This window comes from Littorina saxatilis, linkage group LG4 (genome assembly GCF_037325665.1).
Source record: "Littorina saxatilis isolate snail1 linkage group LG4, US_GU_Lsax_2.0, whole genome shotgun sequence".
Lineage (NCBI taxonomy): Eukaryota > Metazoa > Mollusca > Gastropoda > Littorinimorpha > Littorinidae > Littorina > Littorina saxatilis.
In genome coordinates this window covers 44,383,334-44,406,435 of record NC_090248.1, presented here as the reverse complement: position 1 = coordinate 44,406,435, position 23,102 = coordinate 44,383,334, and the positions used below count along the sequence as shown (strand labels likewise).

The following is a 23,102-nucleotide window of genomic DNA, read 5'->3' as shown; positions in this document are numbered from 1 at the left end:
TGCACAATGGGCATAACAACATATCTGCATCGTATCTCTTATATCGATTAACGTGCACAAATAGTTCTGTTATTCCACCTCGGAATCTTGCCATAATAATTTTCAAATGCCTATCCATGTTCAATAATAAATAAGGTTTTACTTCGTGCACAGTGCAAAATGTCCTATATAACGCAAATCTATCACTGTTCTGAACATGAAGAGAGACACAGAGAGACAGAGAGACAGAGACAGAGACAGACTGAAACAGACAGAGACAGAGAGAAAAAGACAGAGAAAATGTGTGTGAGTGTGTGTGTGTGTGTGTGTGTGTGTGTGTGTGCGCGCGCGGGTGTGTGCGTGCGTGCGTGTGTGTTTGTGTGTATGTCTGGGTGCCTTTCTGTCGGTCTGTCTCTCTCTGTCTAGCTGTCCGTCTTTCTGATTGTGTTTGCGCGTGTGTGTGCATGCCTGTGTCTGCGTGCATGCGTTCGTGTGCCGGTATTCATATGTGTGTAAGACCGACAGACAGAAATGCAGAGACAGGGACACAGACAAACATAAGCAGGAAGACAGACAAGCAGGAAGAAACATAAGTTAAATCAAAATGTAACTGACCTGGGGAAAATGCAGTCAAATAACCAGCAACACTAATTTCAACTCTTGACTGACTCAATCTTGACACGGGCATTGTAACTTTTGGACACTCATTTCTTTTGCCATGGTGATTTCTTGACACTAAGTTGCTTTGTCTTGTGCCCAGGCCGCAAAAAGTGTGCAAGCGAGATTTTGCACGCTTGTCTGTTTGCATAAGACAGTATGCAATAGTTTGCCAAAAATATTCTCCATAACTTTGCCGCCCGTCCCGGCACCGAACAACGACAGCGCTGCGCTGGTCTTCAGCCAAATTCAAACAATAGAATGTTCTTTTTTTCGCTCTAGAGTTAAGCTTAATTAAAGCATATGTAATCTCTAACGTCAGTCGAACAACTTGTGCCAGTCAGTTTCGCGTCAGTGATTGCAATGCCTGATTGTTTCAGGCCTACGTGCGTTTGCTCAGAGAGCAGGGTCGCGGTGGTTCCGAAACTGTGATTTGCCAACCACTGCAAAGAACGGGGAATTCCCCCACTAGCTGTTTCGCCAGTGTAACCTACTTAGAACCACAAACGACTTAATGTGCAGAGACTGTGTTGTGTGCTTTCATAATTCGCGTATAATGTTAACAGCCAAAGTCAACTTGACACCAGCTCTCCTGTATACCCAAATGTTAGCTTGTATACCCCCCCTGCCCCCCCCCCCCCCCCCCCTCCCGGGTAATCTCGGCCAGCATAAAGAAAATGGCACGACAGTCCTTGGCTGCAATGTAACTTAAAATTGAACATGACATGGAGATATGCAACCACTGGAAACCCGTCCTAACAAGTCATCTCGACAAATACAAACTTATCCAGCTATCACTTCAATGTCGTGATATGCACCGGTGAGGACAAAAAGATGAGTAAAAAAAATAATAAAGAGCAGAGGGGGAAACAAGGAAGAAAGGCACCAAGAATCGAGAACCTGATAAAAAATATAACAAGGAACTTAGTCGATAAATATCGACAGGGGGCCGACAAATGGTTTAAATGGGAAATGTGTGTATATGGGTGTGGGTTTGAAACAAACAAACAAACCAACCCATGTGAACCCCGGGCCGCAGGCCTTCGATGTAGTGATTGAAAAAAAAAGGATGTTCTCAAATGGTTCAATTCTCATTTGGTCTGATTCTCAAATGGTACCGGTATACTCCCCCCCCCCCCCCTGGCCGCAGGCCTAGGAGTAAAATTTTTATAGACACTGACCTTCTTCCCAGGGGTCATTGACCCAGTTTTAGCTATGAGAGGTGGTTCGCCCAGAGGCTGTAGAGTATACTGGGGCGGTCTCTTTGATGTCTTGAGAGGAAACTTGGCCAGGGTAGTACATGCACCAGAACTGGTGGACACCAAGGACAAACATGAAATCGAAGCAGTTTGCTTTCAGAGAGAACGGTCGTCAGCAACTCAAACTTCTCTGTTTTCTTTTTTTTTTTTAATCTGACTTTCTTTGTGGCCCCCTGACTCCGCCCCCTCCCTCTGTAAGGACCCTCCTCCACAAGGACCGATTTTTGTCAACATTTTAAAGGTCGCTAGAGAGGGGTTCCACTGTATGACCTAACCGCTACTGGCAGACGGCCTCAATCTTCACGCGCAAAGACGAGATTAATAGGTGCTCGGTTTTGGTATTTTGAATTACATTACATTAAACCTTTGTTGGGTTTCATGGTCATGGCAACAGCCATAATAATATTACATGATGTATAATATCATATTTCAGCATATGTGAATTACATGTCATCATACTAAACTGTCATACATTTTTATTCCTACATTATTCTGATTGATCACAACCAAACCTACTATCATTGGACACATCCAAATGCAAGCGCCTGTTCTTGACAATTTCTCTCTGATCTAAATATAAAATCAGTGCAATTTCCTGGGTCGGGCTTTGCCACAGACACTCACGGTTTGGCCTGTAGGTAAAATGTACAATGTATTTTCTGATTTGTGCACAAAAGCTTTTTTTCTTTTTTCTTTTTTTTAACATAACAATGTTTAATGTCACTGTATGTTTAAAAGACCATGGTCATATTTGTAAAAAAAATGTTAAATTAGAAAATAAATAACATTTTGGTTCATGATTTTTCCTACACCTGTGCTAAAAATAAGAAATAAAAATGTCGGGTATATAAGTCACTCAAATACAGCTAGGTATGAATGGCTCGGTTTGAGTTTGTTGCAGTTGACCCTGCACAATGCGACATATCATGTTTTTGTTGAACAATTTTGACGTCACCCCTCCCATAGGGTGACGTATTTCACAACTTCCTGTGTTACACAAACTCTGTGATGACCAATTTTGACGTCACCCCTCCCATAGGGTGACGGATTTCACAACTTTCTACAGATGAACAATTTTGACGTCACCCCTCCCATAGGGTGACGGATGTCACAACTTCCTGTGTACACAAACTGATGACGTATTTCACAACAAAATGGCGCTGCCCATGGTCAACCTCGAAACTATCCGTATAGAATGGGGGCGTCCTCGCCCCCATAAAAAAACCACTGAACGGAGAAAAAAAGAGACTGTGCTAATTCAAAGTCATTTTCTTGACAGATATGCAAAGGCTGATTTTTGAGATATGATATAACCCGAGAAGAGCTAAATTCAGCAGCCTCACACAAATTTACTGACACGTTCTTCAATCAGGCGCCTAAATTGAATGCCAAACTGTAACAAGCATAGCGAACAAAGCAAAGCAACAACAACAACAAACAAGTTACGTGAAGCGAAATGAATACATTTAGTCAATCTGTCAAACCCACAGAATGGTACTGAACGCACGGTAAGAAATGAATCAACCAAACAAGTCTCACTCTGCACTGGCCGCCCTGATATCACCCTTCGTGGTGGACTGGGCGTTAAGCAACCAAACAAGTCTCACTCTGCACTGGCCGCCCTGATATCACCCTTCGTGGTGGACTGGGCGTTAAGCAACCAAACAAGTCTCACTCTGCACTCGCCGCCCTGATACCACACTTCGTGGTGGACTGGGCGTTAAGCAACCAAACAAGTCTCACTCTGCACTGGCCGCCCTGATATCACCCTTCGTGGTGGACTGGGCGTTAAGCAACCAAACAAGTCTCACTCTGCACTGGCCGCCCTGATATCACCCTTCGTGGTGGACTGGGCGTTAAGCAACCAAACAAGTCTCACTCTGCGCTGGCCGCCCTGATATCACCCTTCGTGGTGGACTGGGCGTTAAGCAACCAAACAAGTCTCACTCTGCACTGGCCGCCCTGATATCACCCTTCGTGGTGGACTGGGCGTTAAGAAACCAAACAAGTCTCACTCTGCACTCGCCGCCCTGATGTCACCCTTCGTGGTGGACTGGGCGTTAAGCAATCAAACAAGTCTCACTCTGCACTCCCCGCCCTGATGTCACCCTTCGTGGTGGACTGGGCGTTAAGCAACCAAACAAGTCTCACTCTGCACTGGCCGCCCTGATGTCACCCTTCGTGGTGGACTGGGCGTTAAGCAACCAAACAAGTCTCACTCTGCACTGGCCGCCCTGATGTCACCCTTCGTGGTGGACTGGGCGTTAAGCAACCAAACAAGTCTCACTCTGCACTGGCCACCCTGATATCATCCTTCGTGGTGGACTGGGCGTTAAGCAACCAAACAAGTCTCACTCTGCACTGGCCGCCCTGATGTCACCCTTCGTGGTGGACTGGGCGTTAAGCAACCAAACAAGTCTCACTCTGCACTGGCCGCCCTGATGTCACCCTTCGTGGTGGACTGGGCGTTAAGCAACCAAACAAGTCTCACTCTGCACTGGCCGCCCTCATGTCACCCTTCGTGGTGGACTGGGCGTTAAGCAACCAAACAAGTCTCACTCTGCACTCGCCGCCCTGATATCACCCTTCGTGGTGGACTGGGCGTTAAGCAACCAAACAAGTCTCACTCTGCACTGGCCGCCCTGATGTCACCCTTCGTGGTGGACTGGGCGTTAAGCAACCAAACAAGTCTCACTCTGCACTGGCCGCCCTGATATCACCCTTCGTGGTGGACTGGGCGTTAAGCAACCAAACAAGTCTCACTCTGCATTGGCCGCCCTGATATCATCCTTCGTGGCGGACTGGGCGTTAAGCAACCAAACAAGTCTCACTCTGCACTGGCCGCCCTGATATCATCCTTCGTGGTGGACTGGGCGTTAAGCAACCAAACAAGTCTCACTCTGCACTCGCCGCCCTGATGTCACCCTTCGTGGTGGACTGGGCGTTAAGCAACCAAACAAGTCTCACTCTGCACTGGCCGACCTGATATCACCTTTCGTGGCGGACTGGGCGTTAAGCAACCAAACAAGTCTCACTCTGCACTGGCCGCCCTGATATCACCCTTCGTGGTGGACTGGGCGTTAAGCAACCAAACAAGTCTCACTCTGCACTGGCCGCCCTGATATCACCCTTCGTGGTGGACTGGGCGTTAAGCAACCAAACAAGTCTCACTCTGCACTGGCCGACCTGATATCACCCTTCGTGGTGGACTGGGCGTTAAGCAACCAAACAAGTCTCACTCTGCACTGGCCGCCCTGATATCACCCTTCGTGGTGGACTGGGCGTTAAGCAACCAAACAAGTCTCACTCTGCACTGGCCGCCCTGATGTCACCCTTCGTGGTGGACTGGGCGTTAAGCAACCAAACAAGTCTCACTCTGCACTGGCCGCCCTGATATCACCCTTCGTGGTGGACTGGGCGTTAAGCAACCAAACAAGTCTCACTCTGCTCTGGCCGCCCTGATATCACCGTTCGAGGTGGACTGGGCGTTAAGCAACCAAACAAGTCTCACTCTGCACTGGCCGCCCTGATATCACCCTTCGTGGTGGACTGGGCGTTAAGCAACCAAACAAGTCTCACTCTGCACTCGCCGCCCTGATATCACCCTTCGTGGTGGACTGGGCGTTAAGCAACCAAACAAGTCTCACTCTGCACTGGGAGCACACGGGCTGTTGATTGTGTGGTATGTGTCCAAGTGGAGAGTGTACAAATCTAACCAGATCTGCGATGGCGAGTCCAATTATTTACACAGTAAGGACTGTGCCTTTAAAGCGAGATTCGGGCACTTTGCAGACAAGGAAGGAGACGAAACGCGATATTTTCGTCCTTCAAAAGTTCCGGTTTCTCAAGCAAACACAGCTAGGCGACTTGACAATTTAGCCTTATCTGTACAGTATGGCGAAACAAAATACTCAACTTCAACGATTGAATGAGTAGACACATACCTCTCACGGATCCAGCTTTATCTGGACAGTGGGTATTTCTTCAACGAATAGACATGTCTTCCAAAATAAGCAAGCTCACTGTGACATAAAGTGTAGCCTGTTCAGAACTACGAAAGAATAACACTCAGTGAAACTGCCCCGGTGCAAAACACATTTAAAATATTAAAACATGAAACTTTTCTCAATGAGTTTTATTGTTCTGGCCTTATTTAGGAGAGTCGTAGTTTTTCAGTCTTACAATCGGATTGTTCGCCTGACTGAGAACGCATCTATAATTGATGAAAGTAGGTGGACCTAAGCTTCACTACTAATGACCTATTCAGACACATTAACTCAGGTTTACTGGACACCCCTCTAACACAGGAAAATTTACTAAGACATAAAAGCTTACAAATGTCTAACATACTTAGCCACTCAGTAATCTTTAGCCACAGGCAAACATATGTCTCTCTCGAACCTAAACTTGTTATCAATCCAACAGCGTCCAATCCGGTCTGCAGCTTCGAAATATCAGTCTCACACGCTCAGTCACAGTACGTTTCTTCCTCACAAGTAAACATTCTTCCTCGTTAGTATTGTAAACATGACACCAGTCCAAATCTCCCGGACTGTCATTGAGATAAACTTAGTACTGATTGTAAGCCGTTTACTCAGATTCTAAGTCTACCTTGCCCTACTTTCACTTTGGCCCGACCAATAACTCAGAGAGGTTGAATAGCGGTTAACAGCAAACCGTGTTATCGACCTGAATGTGAGCATGGGGATTTCCCTTGGCGGGATTACTTCCCACAAATAAAGCTGATGTAGCCGACTGATGCGGAGATGGCTAAGGCCTGGCGCTCACCTATGTAACTTCAGCAGAACAGATGACGCACTGCAGATTATCCCAGCCCGCTACACGTTGCGTGACTGTGAAAGAAAAACAGACCAAGTACTCGTCATAATCCCTACCGCAGCACCAATAATATGCTGTGCGTCGTCTGTGCCGCTGAAACTGCGCAGGTATATTCTGCCCTTAAGGGCAAAATACATCTGCGCAGTCGCCACTACACTTCATGCTGCTATAGGGATTATGACGAGTACATGGCCTGTAGCGAGCTGGGAAAAAAAAGAATCACCTCAATAATCTGCAGTGCATCGTCTGTCCTGCTGGCGTTACATAGGTGAGCGCCGGGCCTTAGGGGCAAATTACATCTGCGCAGAGTCAGAGGTACAGACGACGCACTGCAGATTATTGAGGTAATTCTTTTTTTTCCCAGCCCGTTACACGTTGCGTAAAAAGAAAACAGGCCAAGTACTCGTCATAATCCTTATCGCAGCATGCAGCGCCGCTGACTCTGCGCAGATATAATTTGCCCCTTACGCGAATCACCTCTCTGTGGTTGATACAAAGGGTCACAAATGCAACAACAAAATATAAAGCCTTATAAAAATGGGGCCTTTACTTTTTTTTAAAAGCCTTATAACATGAAATAAGGCCTTACTTTCGATATCACCTCTCTGTAATTGCCACAAAGAGTAAACAATGCATTAACAAAATATAAAGCCTGATAAAAATGGGGACTTCATTTTTTTTAAATTCACAAAAAAAGCCAAACAACATGAAATAAGGCCTAACATTCCAGATTAAAGGTCGTAATTCTACAATAAGGCCATAAATCTTTACGGACTGTTGACATTTTGTGCTATCCAGCCCTCTCTATAGCTGTTGACATAAACTATGATCTGGTGTGTATAGCGTTCAAATCATAATAACTCAGTACATCAAGTTCATATCTAGCACACGAGCCAAAAAGATTGTGATAATGGTGGCGGTGGTATCGTTGTTGTTGATTTCTTCATTTTATTTTCAAATGTGTCTACCCAAATCCGCGTGACCGTATTTCTTCAGCTGCATGAATAATGAGTTAGCTTATTGAAGGTATAGGAGCTATATATACATTTAAAGTGCATGTGACCTGATTTGTTACGGTTACGACGGTTATTTTGCAACAGCGTCAGGTGGTTATGTGTCAATTAGAGTGTGAGATTTCTGTCTGGAGAGCTGTTTTGACATATTACTGTTTGTTGTGCAATATGTATAATTATCAAGCATAAATCTAAGCTCACACACTTACCCTTCTATCGTTTCTGCTGCGAGTAGCCTTAGTCAAGGAAATACCTGCATGACTGCTTCAAACCCGGTCTCGTTGAGTTTGCATACATCTCTCTCTCTCTCTCTCTCTCTCTCTCTCTCTCTCTCTCTCTCTCTCTCTCTCTCTCGCTCTCTCTCGCTCTCTCTCTCTCTCACACACATAGACACAGACAGATAGACAGATATACACAGACACAGACACAGACACACACACACACACACACACACACATACACACAACACGTCACACACACACACACACACACACACACACACACACACACACACACACACAAACACGTACACACATTACACACACACACACAAACTCACTGACACACACACACACACACACACACACACACACACACACACACACACACACACACACACACACACACACACACACTTTTGTTTTACACTGCGTGTTATCAGCAATTAGGAGGGAAAAACGAAACAAAACAAAAGTAACTTATCTCATGAGAACGGCAAACAACGACACATGTTCACCGCTCTCATCCCATTGAAGAAAGAGGGGTCGTCCGGCCTCGACCCCTCAACAAGACTGAGTCGGTGCCTGAAAAAAACAGTTGGACCGCTGGCCCTTGTAAAGTAGTCATATACATACAGTCAGTACTATTTAAAGCTGGGTTGTCTATACTTGATCCATTATTTATTTATGTCTGTCGGTGCGTGCATTCGTTTCATTCAGACAATTAAATGACAAATGTAGTTTTGCATGAGCGGCCACGCGTGACGCCACACCCGCAAATGATTTGGTATCGGCACGCTTTGAGTCCAACAGATATCTTCACTGCACTGGTATTCATAACGCCACTAAAAATTTAATTTCTAAATGCTGCACATAACCTTGCACTGCTTACACTCCATAACAGCTCACAAACTACCAGGGTTGAAAGAGCAAAATCTTTTTTATAAGTGTTTCAAACGACGCCCTGCCAAGTTTCGAAGTTGACAATCAGTATCTAGTCATCAAATTAAATAATCGTTCTTTAGTTTCAAGTCAAAGGAGTCAGTTTGAAGAGCTCTCTCAACGTGCAAAAAGCTAGTCATAAACTTGACTAACGTCATTCATTCTATTCAGGCCTAAACAAATCTTGAACTTTAGTATTACAGTCGGTCGGAGAGAGAGAGAGAGAGGGTGAAAGAGAGAACGAGAGAGAAAGGGAAAGAGAGAAAAAGAGAAAGAGAGAGACAGACAGACAGATTTGAAGTCATCAGTAGACATATAATATAATGGTTTAGTGCAACGGGTGGCCTGAGAGTGGGGGTGGTCACCCAGGCCACAAGCACACACACCCCCACACACCCCCACCCCCAACCACCCGCCTTCTCCCCACCCCCCCCTTTCAACGACTGACTCGCGGGAAAAACCAATTGAGACGACAGCGGCCATGGAAACTCAAGATGGTGCGCTCAAGATACTTCCTGCTAGGTCGCGAACTCGTTTCTATCAAAGGGTCAAATGACCAGCTGATAACGGACACGGAAAATTAAGCTTGTCCGGACTCAGCTATAACAATATCAGGCCTACATTCGGGTATGCAAAATATTTGTACCAAAAAATATCTGAATGCCTTTACAAAGGAAAACTAAGAATGAAAATGTTGTATAAAGAGTGTTGAAGGTATTCGAAATATTAACTGTATTTCTTGTGTGTGTGTGTGTGTGTATGTGTGTGTGTGCGCGTCTCTCTCTCTCTCTCTCTCTCTCTCTCTCTCTCTCTCTCTCTCTCTCTCTCTCTCCCTCTCTCTCTCTCTCTCTGTCAAGGAGAACGATCATGCACAAAGCATTTCCGTGACTGTCTCCAAAATCCCGCGAAACGAACAAAAGCCATCAACGCCTATAGATCCGGGCAGATGTCAACATACCCCGCGCTCACAGACACACACACACACCCTCACTGAACACTTGACTGAGATACAAAACCCGTTTGTGCACACACAACCACACACACACAGATTCACACGCACGCACGCACACCGTGCCACACACACGCCACGCACACGGCACACACACAATCACTGACACACACACGCACGCACGCACACCGTCACGCACGCACACACACACACACACACAATCACACACACACACACACACACTCACACTCACACACTCACGCACGAACACACATGTAGTGTTTGAGAATCTGTTACCATCTAAGGGAAGCAACTGCTACTAATGTGTTAAGTAACTAACGAGAGTTAGTTCCCTTGTTACATACACTGATCATCTTCATGGCTGACAATAAACACAGCTTGCCCCCTCAAACCATCGTTTGTCGGCTTTATCGTATACATGCATGGTGAACGTGTATCCACCTTCATCACAGACATCATATTGGCGACGAGGTAAATTATTTTACATACATATCGGCTCTACCTTGTGCAAGAACTTTGTAATTTCACTTTTCTGACTTGCCACGTGCTTCTCAACTTCCAACATGGCTGAACAGTTATCTGCACTACCTACTTATCCTTCGTTTGACTGTTCGTCTGATGGCGTGTCTATCAGATGGAGCAAGTGGATCGTAAGACTAGAGAACCTGTTCGTTGCATTCAACATTGCCAACGACCAGAGGAAGAAAGCGTTGCTGCTTACGTACGCTGGGAACGATCTGAATGACATTGTGGACTCTTTTCCAGCTGCTGATCTGACCCCTCGGGATGGTGAGACTCACTTCCAGAAACTTGTTGATCGTATCAATGAACATTTTAACCCACAGATCAACAGAGAGTATCAGGTTTTTACCTTCAGACAGCTCACGCAAACATCTGACAGTGTTGACATTTTTTATCAACAGCTGAAACGACATGCCTCTCTCTGTAACTTTGCCAACATTGAGTCTGAAATTAAATCGCAGCTGATAACCGGTTGCAAAGTGAACAAGGTGCGTGAGAAGGGCCTGAGCAACCCAGGAATAACACTGTCTGACCTCCTGCAGTATGCCCGCACATTGGAGTTGACTGCTTCTTACTCAAGAAAAATGCATGAAGACGGTGCAGTTAACCAACTCCATCGTTCAGCTACATCAAGCCAGCATCAGCCTGATCGACGTCATCACCAGCCCCGCCGTAGTCAAGCCTCACACCGTCATAACCAGCCAACCGAGCAATGCAAGAACTGTGGTGGTACATGGCCGCATGAGAAGGGACAGCATTCGTGCCCTGCTTTTAACAAACAGTGCCGCTCCTGTGGAAAATTCAACCACTTTTCATCCGTCTGCCGTTCCAGTCCACGCAACACGGCAAGATCAGGGACAGGTGGAAGGGGCAGTGCATCCTCTTCCTCCTCCTCCTCCCAACAGCCTCGCTCTATCAAGCACAAGCCCAAACCTGTTCACCACGTTGAGCAACATGGTGAATGTGACAACAACGACGCTTCGTTCATCGACGACGGCAATGACGCAGACACTGAGTACGTCTTCACTGCAAACGGCAACTCGAATCAACTGCCACGCTTCAAGGTCTACCTCAACGGACAACAGACAACCTTCCTTGCTGATTCCGGAGCTACAGTCAATCTGCTATCACGGACAGATTATGAAAGTCTTACACCCAAGCCAGCGCTCAGCCCGTCAAATGTGAGAATCTCTGCGTACGGCAATCAACACTCCATCCGTGCGTTTGGACAGTTTTGCGCTGAACTACACACTGACACAGCATCCTGCTCAGCCACGATATGTGTTGTTCCAGGCAATGAGAAACCCATCCTGAGCTGGTCAACCTCGCAAACACTCAAGCTGCTGACCACCGTCCACTGCATCGAGCACAAAACTCAGCAAGAGAACCAGCTTGGTAAACTCAATGATCGACAGATCAAACTCCACATCGACGAGACGGTACAGCCTGTCGCTCAGCACTACCGTCGTGTTCCTTTTCATGTCCGCAAGCATGTGGAAGAACAAATCCGAAAGGATGAAGAACTTGGTGTCATCGAGAAGGCAACTGGTCCAACACCATGGGTATCTCCTATAGTTGTGGTGCCTAAACCCAAGTCTCCAGGCAAGGTACGCGTGTGCGTCGACATGCGTTCTGCAAACAAGGCCATCAGGAGAGAACGTCATGCTACCCCAACACTTGATGAACTGAAAACCATGCTCGCAGGTGCTAAAGTTTTCAGCAAGCTTGACCTGAACCAAGGCTACAACCAGCTAGAACTAGCTGAGGAGTCACGCTACATCACGACGTTCTCCACACATCTTGGTCTCTACAGATACCGACGCCTCTTCTTTGGTGTGAACTCCGCAAGCGAGATCTTCCAAGAAACCATCAGGCAAGTACTGTCTGGCCTCAAGGGTGTCGTAAACATCAGTGACGACATTCTCTGCTACGGTACGTCACAGCAAGACCATGACAACAACCTACGCGCTCTCATGCAGCGTCTCCGTGAGAAAGACCTCACTCTCAACACTGACAAGTGTGAGTACAACAAGAAGTCGCTTGAGTTCCTTGGTCATATCTTCGGGGAAGACGGCATCACCCCAAGCCAAGACAAGCTCAAGACCATTCTTGAACTGCCAACACCAACCAACGCATCTGAAGTAAGAAGTCTTCTCGGCATGATGAACTTCTGTGGTGCACACTTCATTCCAAACTATGCAACACTCACCCATGAACTCCGTCTGCTGACAAAGAAGACAACACCATGGTCGTGGAATGAAAAGCATGACGCAACCCTCGGAACGCTGAAAGCAGAACTCAGCAAAGCAACGACTCTTGCTTACTTCAATCCAGGAAAACCGACAGAGATCTACACCGACGGCAGTCCTGTAGGCATCTCTGCAGTCCTGACCCAAGACAAGCGCATCATCCAGTTTGCAAGCCGAGCACTCACTCCAACAGAACAAAGATATTCACAGACAGAACGTGAAGCACTCGCCATCACATGGGCCTGTGAATATTTCCACATCTACTTGTTTGGTGCTACATTCACTGTCTACACTGACCACAAGCCTTTGGTCAGCATGTTCAACAACCCTCGTGCTCAACTCTCTGCTCGTGTTGAACGCTGGGTACTGAGAACACAGCCCTACGAAATGACTGTTCAGTACCGACCTGGTTTCGACAACCCCGCCGACTATCTGAGTCGACATCCAGTCCAACAGCATCCCAGCAGCAGAGAAGAGAAGATCGCAGAAGAGTATCTTCACTACGTTGTCGACACGTCCACTCCAAAAGCCATGACGTTAGACACAGTCATCTCAGAAACAGCGAAAGATGTCACCCTTACGGCAGTGATCAACGCAATCCTTACCAGTGACTGGGAAGCCAAAGACGACGTTGACACAAAAACTTTCAGAACCCTCTACTTGTGTCGTTCAGAACTCTCACTCAGTCACAACGCATCAGTTCTACTCAAGGGTACACGCATCGTTCTCCCAGAGTCTCTTCATCTTCAAGCTGTGAAAGTCGCTCACACTGGACATCAAGGCATCGTCAAGACAGTCGCCCTGCTTCGAGAAAAGGTTTGGTTCCGAGGAATGCAAGAGACTGTTGAGAAAGCGGTGAAAAACTGCTTAACCTGTCAAATCTCCACTCCCACACCAGCCAGAGAACCGCTGAAGATGTCTCCACTGCCCACAGCACCTTGGTCTGAACTGAGTGCTGATTTCGCAGACGCACCCAACGGAAACATTCTCCTTGTCATCACAGATGAATATTCCAGATTCACCGTTGTTGACATTTTGCAATCAACATCCAGCCGGAGTGTGATTCCACGTCTCGACAAGATCTTCGCAGAATACGGCATACCAGATGTTCTGAAGACAGACAATGGCCCACCATTCAACAGCCACGAGTTCGCGACATACGCAACACACACCGGGTTCAAGCACAGGAAGATCACCCCCCTGTGGCCCCGTGCAAATGGAGAAACGGAACGCTTTATGCGTACCATCAAGAAGACTGTCAAAGCCGCCCATGCACAACAGCTGAACTGGAAACAGGAAATGTACAAGTTTCTTCTTGACTACAGAACAACTCCACACTGCACAACTGGTGTCGCCCCTGCTACTGCCCTCTTTGGTCGCAACATCAAGAACAGACTACCTCAACTCCCGCCGCAGCAGCCAGCGGACGCAAAGATGAGACAACAGGATGCCCGCGCCAAAGGCAAGATGAAGCTCTACGCAGACAACAAGAACTATGTCAAACCAAGCAACCTTCAGATTGGTGATTCTGTTCTCATCAAGGACACTTCCATTAAGAAGTCTACTCCTCCATTCAACCCAACACCCCTCACTGTTGTGTCAAAGAACGGTTCTATGATCTCTGCGTGCCGAGGAAACAAGATAATCACGCGAAACAGCAGTTTCTTCAAACGCTCCCCCAGACATCCAACTCCTTCAGAAACAAATGACACTGAAGCTGACGCCGAAGCTGAAACTGAAGCTGTTACTCTTCCTCACACAGATGAACCAAACTCGCAACATGCACACAACAAGCAAAACCAAAACACACATACTAACGTCGCACCAACTCCACGTCGTTCGCACAGGGAAAAACATTTACCTACCAAACTGCAAGATTTTGTTCTGACTTGAACGTTGAACTGACTGATCTTTTGTAAAATCATTTTATTTCTGGTGCCTGTGCAGACATTTTATTTTCAAGATTTTCCGTCAAGTGCCTATTGTGTCGTGTTATTTCACATTGCTGTTTAGCATCATTTCACAGTATTTTTGGGTAACACGTAAATTCAGTTTTGTTTTGTTTTTCTTTAATGAGAAGGGAAGATAAGTACACTAATTTCTACTTTGATTATCATTGTTAGTACTTTCAAAATTCATAAGGCTGAAGCATTACTTCATAAGATTTGGAGTGAGAACACTTTTCTTGTTGAATGTAAAGTTAAACATTTCTAGTCAGCATTACATTTCTACTTCTAGGCATTATTCTTTAATCTTCAGGAGAAGATATCATTTCTTATCATTTTGCTTGTCCAGTTATCCATTTTGTAATTTTGGATTATACTTCTTAAAATTCAAGAAGGGGAGAGATGTAGTGTTTGAGAATCTGTTACCATCTAAGGGAAGCAACTGCTACTAATGTGTTAAGTAACTAACGAGAGTTAGTTCCCTTGTTACATACACTGATCATCTTCATGGCTGACAATAAACACAGCTTGCCCCCTCAAACCATCGTTTGTCGGCTTTATCGTATACATGCATGGTGAACGTGTATCCACCTTCATCACAGACATCATAACACACACAATCACACACACGCACACACGCACACACACACACACACACACACACACAAAATGCCCAAAATGAAATCGATACAAATTAATTCAGTTTCTGTAGGCTACGCGCACACTTTCGATTCCTGCTCCGTCCAATGCTCTCCGCTACAAAATAGACAAGAAGAAAGTTCGCTCTGAACAAGGTAGTTCACTGTTCACTTTAAGCCGTCTGCAGCTACTTTCATATCCGGCTACAAAATGCACACCGACAGTCACACACTTTTCAGAGCCCCTACTCTGGCCTCGACCTTGATTTTGCAAAATAATAAAATGCACATCAAAATATTCCAAACCTGGTGCAAAATGTGCATATTTTTAACAAATCAAAACTGAAACTTACCTTCGTCGAGCAAAATGCGTCTGTTCAGAATGAGCTGCTATGCTAATGGCTGTTCAGTGTTTTCTGTGCCAACGCAAGCTATAGTCTATTTTTAGCGCGATGAAATTTTCCCAGCGCTATTTTCGATTTGCCGGGTGACCGGTGAACTTGAACACAGCTGTTGACACAGTGTACGTGTTGTTCACATAATGCGTGTGTCAGTCTATTCAGTAAAGCTTTTGTAAACCACTCCATACTGAACTGTCAGTCAACGCTTTTTCAGTAACATCGTGGCGCTTTCTCGGTAATGCATGCTATTTCTGTAGGTATATGTAGCCTAGAGATTATAATCTCACAGTTGACTGACATAGTGGCAGCAGAGTAAACGGCTATGTAACCATTAAGAGCAGGACGAGCATTTCCGGCAACACGATATTTATTTATTTTAGTGCTCTCAGCTGTAAATGTGATCTTTTTCGAGCCAGTTTGAATTGCGACTTGGAAATCTTTCAATCTCAAAATATTTGGATTCGACCACAGAGTCATCAGCGTATGAGTCAAGGCTAAATGCGGAATTCCTGCATTTACTTTGACAGTCAGTGCATGTGACCTGTCTTTGTTCAGTGCTCTTAATTTATGGCCGTGTCGCCTCCAGAATGTCTCTCTCATATTTTCGCAAATAAAGAAGAATAACAACAACCATCATCATTATCGTCGTCGTTGTCTTCGTCATCATCATTATCATCAGCAGCAGAAGCAGCAGCCGCATCAGCATCAGTGACCAAAAAAAACTGTAACTGACAGTGCAAATCCTGGTTTCTCAGCACTTACAGTTGTGATGTGTTTGTTTGCTTTCCAAAATAAACTTGTTTCGAGCAATTCAGAGGCGCAGCAGGAAAAGCACCAACGCTGCAAGTCGCGTACACAAAAATACCATGTTAAAAAATAAAATAAAATAAATGATAGAATAAAATATAAAGATGAAGTAGAAACTTCGAACACAGGACGCACCACTCATTTTTTGTGTACCTTCTGCAGAACAGAAAATATATCATTGCAAACGGGCTGTCAGTGTATGTGTGTGTGTTTCTGTGTGTGTCAGTGTGTGTGTGGGTGTGCCGTCAGTGTGTGTGTGGTGTGTGTGTGTGTGTCAGTGTGTGTGTGTGTGTGTGTGTGCGCGTGTGTTAGCGTGTATGTGTGTCCGGTGTGTGTATGTGTGTGTGTGTGTGTGTGCGACGGTCAGTGTGTATGTGTGTGTGTGTCGGCGGTGTGTGTGTGAATGTGTGTGTGGTGTGTGTGTCAGTGTGTGTGTGTGATTATGTATGTGTGTGTATTTGGATAAGGCACTGGTGTTTAACATCGTACCGTCCCTGAAAGCAGAAAACTGCAATTCATATCTGTCATCTATAAATGAAGATGACTGCAATTATGCCACGGTTTTGGTATTTTCCCCCTTCAATGTTTGTATGCAGAATATTCGTGTCATGGTTTAAATCGCTCCAAAAGCGGTAATGACGCTATGAACACCGAAGGCTTTTCCCCACCGTAGCGGCATGTAGGACATTTTTGTTTGTAACTCTTAAAGGCACAGTCCAGCCCTCGCAAAAACGATTCGATTCGACTCACCATCTGAGTCCCGAGGGTCACGGGTTCGAATCCAGGCCGGGGCGGACACGGGTCAACTTTATGTGCAGACTAAGAGCCGGTATCCATGTCTCACCCCCGTGTCACCATTGTGGCACGTAAAAGACCTCGGTCATTCTGCCATAAGTGCATGTGACTGATTACATCTAAACGCCGGGTAGTGCGATTCTTGTTCCTGCTTTCCACTGGGAGGAAGCGACCCACATTTCCCAGCAGTAGGATCATAAAGTGAATGAAATGAAATGGAACGAAAAACATCTCAGTTCTGGCCAGACTTTTACATGTGACAAGACCATCCCTCCGTTTGGACGGACAAATACCAAAAATCAACCGCATCGGTGCATCAAATTCTGAAGGGAGTGGGGTTGTTCTGTTAATTTCTTAACGGACACCAGCGGCCATATCTTCCATTGATTCCTTAATTTCACTCTGCAAATCTGTACAGGAAGCAGCTGGGATGGAGATATTTGGTATGTGTCTAAGTGTAGGGGGTTCTTATCCCTGTTAAAGCTGAAGCAGATTTGAGAAAGAGGGGAGATTTTTTTGCGCGGTAAAGAAGTCACTGGTTCTTTAACTGAATTGAATACGCTGGAGAATTCTTGTCCTGGCTGCATTAATTGTACCCACTGTGTCCGGCACTTTAGATTATATGCATGTAATAATATACTGTGCTTTCAAGCACAAAACGTGCAAAAAATAGGGGGATTATGCCTTTCCGAGGAAGCAAGCTGACACGCGTAGGGTGTTAAAGGTATAAACGTCACTTCTTCATGTGTGTTAACGTTGTCTATCGTCTTTGTCAAATGACAACTTTATGTTAATATAGATATATGTACAGCAAATACAAGTTGTCTTTTCACACTGAGAGTCATGGCGCGAAAAATAAAGAATTAAAGGTTGGGTTTTAAATCATTTGTCCAGGATGGTTTTCACGCACGAACGGGTTTTTCGGACACAAACGGAGTCATTCATTGACGGGCGTGGACACTCGTCTTGGTTACAGAAAAGCATATCAACCTAGCACATTCTGTCGTTGCGCACTCAAATGCAAGCCAACGTTGTTCAGAAGAATAGTTTTCGTAGCAGGAAGCTTTTTTTCAACGATAAACTTTAACCAATAAACAAACAAAAAAATAATTTCAAGATAAAGCCTGTGGCATTAGAAACCACCCGACCACGACAACGACAACGACAACAACAACAACAACAACCGCAGCACCACCACCACCACCACCACCACCAACAACAACAACAACAACAACAACAACAACAACAACAACAACAACAACAACAACACTGTTTTAGATATCTGTTCAGTTAACAGGGTCATCTTATACTTCCGTGTCTCGTCATAAGTCGTATCATGTACCAGCATTCGTGTAAAGGCACTGTCTTTCCCGTGAAAACAACCTCAGATCTGCCAAGGCTTTTTCGTGTGATAAGACTATCCCTCCACTTCGTCACATACCCACACTCAAAATCCTGACTGCTTCTCGTGCAGAGTGGGATGATATTTGCTGGTTTTTGATGAATCAATTTCTTGAGAGCCACTAAATGCAATCTGCGAAATTAGTTCCTCAACAAAATAATACTCTGCACACAAAAAGTCAGTGTATTGATTGTTGGTATGACTTGTGTGCACGTGGAGCAATGGTCTTATCCCGTTAAAACGCAGCTCCAAGATGGTGAGCCCAACTGCTTCCACGGGATTGTGCCTTTAACAATGATGCAACAGATAACCAAAGGGAAGTAAACGCTCTACATGCATACGACATGTGTCATGGAGTAAGTGAAAGTTATACCAAACCAATGTCCTGGCACCTGAGAGAATAAGAAGCATTGAAATGAACAAGTGACGTTCGTCCACATGCAACAACCAAACGAACAACAACATATAAGACGACGCTAAAGACCAACATTTCTGGTTGTCAGAATGTATCGCAGTGTGTCACTTTCATTTGACGCGAGAAGACGGGCGAATCTTTGCTGAAGATAGTCAGATCTTGTTTAACAAGATAATATGTGTCTTGATTTATTTGTTGTAACATATCATTTAACACCGTTTGCAGTGCAGTGTTGCACATCCATTTGTAAAGGCTAGAGCATTCATTTCATCCGTTTATTGTGGTGTAATGTTGTTTAACTGCCTGGTGTTTGCTGTTTGCCCTGTATGTTTATCTATTTTATGTAAGCTTGCACGCGCTCTAAAGCAAATTTACAAAGTCACACACACACACACACACACACACGCACACACACACACACACGCACGCACGCACCCATCACACACACACACACACACACACACATATATATATATATATATATATATATATATATATATATATATATATATATGTGTGTGTGTGTGTGTGTGTGTGTGTGTGTGTGTGTGTGTGGCTTTGAAGATTTGCATTAGAGCGCATGCAAGCTTACATAAAATAGATAAATATACTAATAAATATATATATGTATATATATATATATATATATCCCATGACCTCCCTTCTTTGTCTCTGTTACTTCAGTATGGGTATATATGTTGTATTTTTATAGCTCAATAAATACATCATGGACTCCAAAAAATATATGATAGTGCAGATTCCGATTTGGGCAAAGGACTACTTTCCTCCCGACCTTTGACCTCGCGCCGAACAATGTGACACATTTGTATGAAGTTCTAAAATCGCATTGCACGGCTCAGAAAACCATATCAGTTGCACGCAAAAATGAATCTCAGAACTGATCTGATGTATGAGATGCAATAAGCAAAAGTTTCTTTCATTATGAAAGCAATGCAGGTCGAAAAAAACGAACATTCAACTTACAAGATAACCAGATGCTAGCGAACCAAAACAAAAACACGAGTACCCTCCCCTTGCATCGTTAGCAGACGACTTTTGAGAATCTGTCGGTAGTGTGTTTTGCCGGTGTGCGCCTTCAGCTATCAAACATCGGCTGTTTCACGTGTTTTGCGAGCAAGTCTACTCTTTTGCCTGGCTCTGCAGTAAGTCCACATATTTTTCCGTAATCCAGTCATATTCCTTCAAAATGCAATCAATCGGCGGTGACAGACGTGTCGGTCGCGTTTTCCTCTCACCCATACCAGTTTAAGTTCATCCATGCAAACACACTCGCAAAACAGTTTATCACGTAGATACATTTCAAATAGGGAGCAAATGGTTAAATCTAAACCTACATATTTGTTCCCTAAGATTTGCTTCTCTGTCAATAAGCCTAATTACACACGTTCGAGAAAAACAACGTGGAATCAATTCTGAATCGAGTAAGCCAAATGGGTCCCAAACCCGTTTCGCCCGTTCTGCCGACCTGAAACGCAAAACAAAAGAATTGTGCGCTTCAACTAAATTAATTTCTATTCGACTTCATTACTTTCTTGCAACTTATGAACCTTTACTTAAAGCTTTTAAATGGTCTGAAAGTAGTGTTACCGCGTACTTATCGATGCACTCATTCGTTTTATTTTTTCAGCGACGGTCACTTAGTTTAAGGTTGCAAAAGGGCTAAGTCTCGCTGGCAACAGTTTTACCCTGCACAGATCGCAACAGTGCCGCTAGTAGTCTACACTTTGTGTTTGATGGTAGAATGGGATATACAGATTACAACACTCGTGGTTTTTTATATGGCTTGTATTTCAGTCAAGACCCAGCGGGAATATCAATCGAGAGACACTCGCCAGAGGCTCGTGTCTCCCGATGATATTCATCCGCTGGGTCTTGACTGAAATACAAGCCATATAAAAAACCACTCGTGTTGTAACCTATACATATATATATTATATATATAATTATATACATACACACACACACACATTGCACAGGCATACACCATACACACACACACACACACTGCACACACACTGACACACACACACACACACACATACACGGCCACACACACACTGACACACACACACACACTGACACACACACACACACACACACACACACACACACACATATACATACATTCACACGCATGTGCGTGCGTGCGTGCGTGTGTGAGTGTGAGTGTGTGCGTGGGCCGGGAGGGGGGCGTATGGTTGCACAGTGGATACTCTTGTGTAGCGTAGCCATCATTTATAAACCTTTGAACGAACGCGCTGCCAGTTAACAGCCTATTTCCCCGAGCAGCACATGTATATATATGACAAATAATACCGGAATAATGTGTGAAGATAAAGTTGCTTTGTCTTCAGTGACAGCAGCAGCAAAATAAGAACATACGGTGAAAACATACGCTTTTACCTTTGGGAAAACTTCTGTGTCTTTGTTGTCAGAGGAGTAGGGGGAGGTTGTTATTTGGGCCACTGACAAGGGAGGGGTTGTTATTTAAGAGTCTAGGAGGGTTTGGTGTGAGGAAGTTCTGCATTTCAAAACTGTAAGTTACTTTCCATAAACTCTTTTTGACAAGTTTACAAAAGGAGGTTGACGAATTCGCATCCTTGTCTGCATCTAGCAATTATACATAGATATCTCTCAAAATGTGGAGGGTGGGGGTAGGTGGGTGTGGGGGGTGGGTGTGGGTTGGGGGGGGGGGTGGTCGGTGTCACAAGTAAAATGTGCGTTTTGAAAATGCACACACAAAATCTCCCAGTTCTTGTATAGGTTGTCCCTACGAACAAGTACAAAAAGAGAAAAACTGGTGCATACCTGTCCACAGTAACTACAGTGGAACCACTCTTTAAGACCTTCCGATTTAATCATTATTCCCTTCTCTTTTTTGTCTTCTTTTCTCTTATTTTCTTTTTCTTTTTTCTTTTTTTGGACCTCAGTTGCATGCAGGCTGCTTCAAACCCTCCTTTAACTGTTTCCTTCTTCTTCTTTTTTCTTTCCCTTTTTTTTCCTTTGCATTTCTCTTAGCCTCACTTCTTTGATAACATAGGCAAGGGTCCAAATTTCCTTATCTACTTGTACACCAAACTTCCTCAACCAAACATTATATACACATAACAAGGTTTTTCTACAACAGTAATTACACAATAATTATTCCCTTAAAAGACATTGCTTTCTCAGTCGAATTTTCTGTGTATAGCCTTTGTACGTGGATGTTTCTCCATTGTAAGCCTACCTCCTTTTTCAGACTTGATTATCTCGGAATTTGTTAGGTCTTTAGCGAGGGTTTCACTGGATCAATCTCTCATCAATGTTCTTGCTAGGATAACCCATAATCCCTGGGAGTGTCCGGTTATGAATGCAAACAAAACCAGCCGAGCAAAACTCCCCTTTTGCCGACCGAGCGACCTAGCTGGTATACAGTAGTACTGTTTTCCCAGAAACGGATGCGAGGTACGGTACAATTACACCGAAAAAATGTGCATTTTCTTCCATAAGAAAGGTGACATATTTTATGTTCATATATCATAACAGTGGAGCCCCTCCCCCCCCCCTCCCCCCCCCCCCCCTCTCCCCCCCCCCCACCCCACCCCCTTTCACGACCTCCCAAAATCTGAGAAATCCGGTTTCCAAAGGGAGGGAGTCTTAAATTTGAGGTAAATGAACAGAGTTAGTGCAGTGAAGCTGATGGGGTCTATGTCGACCAAAAGAGTGGGATTCCCTGTAGGTGGACTTGCTGTAGTGGGATTCCCTGTATAAATGTAAGAGAATAATTATATGGTCTTAAAAGGGGCGGAGTCTTAACACGGGGAGTCTTTAAAGGGGGGTTCCACTGTACGTGTATTATGGCAAGTGCTAAGAGACATGTTATTACTTGTCATTTTGTCAAACTGTCTGTGTCTAAGATGTAATTTACGTGGTGTGTTGTTTTTTTAGATACATAGTGGATTTACATTTAGAGCAGACAATGGATTGTTGCTTAGCTGTCTGTATTTGTATTCAACAATTGTTTGGGATTTTTTCTTCTTTATTTTCACT

General features: G+C 44.7%; 1 protein-coding gene across 5 annotated transcripts in view; it reads right to left on the bottom strand.

Annotated features, from left to right (window-relative positions):
- Nucleotides 1–15,668, bottom strand: part of LOC138964852 (inhibitor of nuclear factor kappa-B kinase subunit epsilon-like) — a 58,933-nt gene extending 43,265 nt beyond the window's left edge. For 3 of the 5 annotated variants that reach the window (XM_070336910.1, XM_070336909.1, XM_070336906.1), the window contains exon 1: nt 15,586–15,668. The gene's annotated coding sequence lies outside the window, so the exon portion shown is untranslated. Of the gene's footprint in view, nt 1–594; nt 1,161–6,245; nt 6,570–15,585 lie in introns of those variants that run through there. The other 2 variants (XM_070336908.1, XM_070336907.1) reach the window with 2 other exon arrangements.
- Between the last annotated feature and the right edge of the window lie 7,434 nt (nt 15,669–23,102).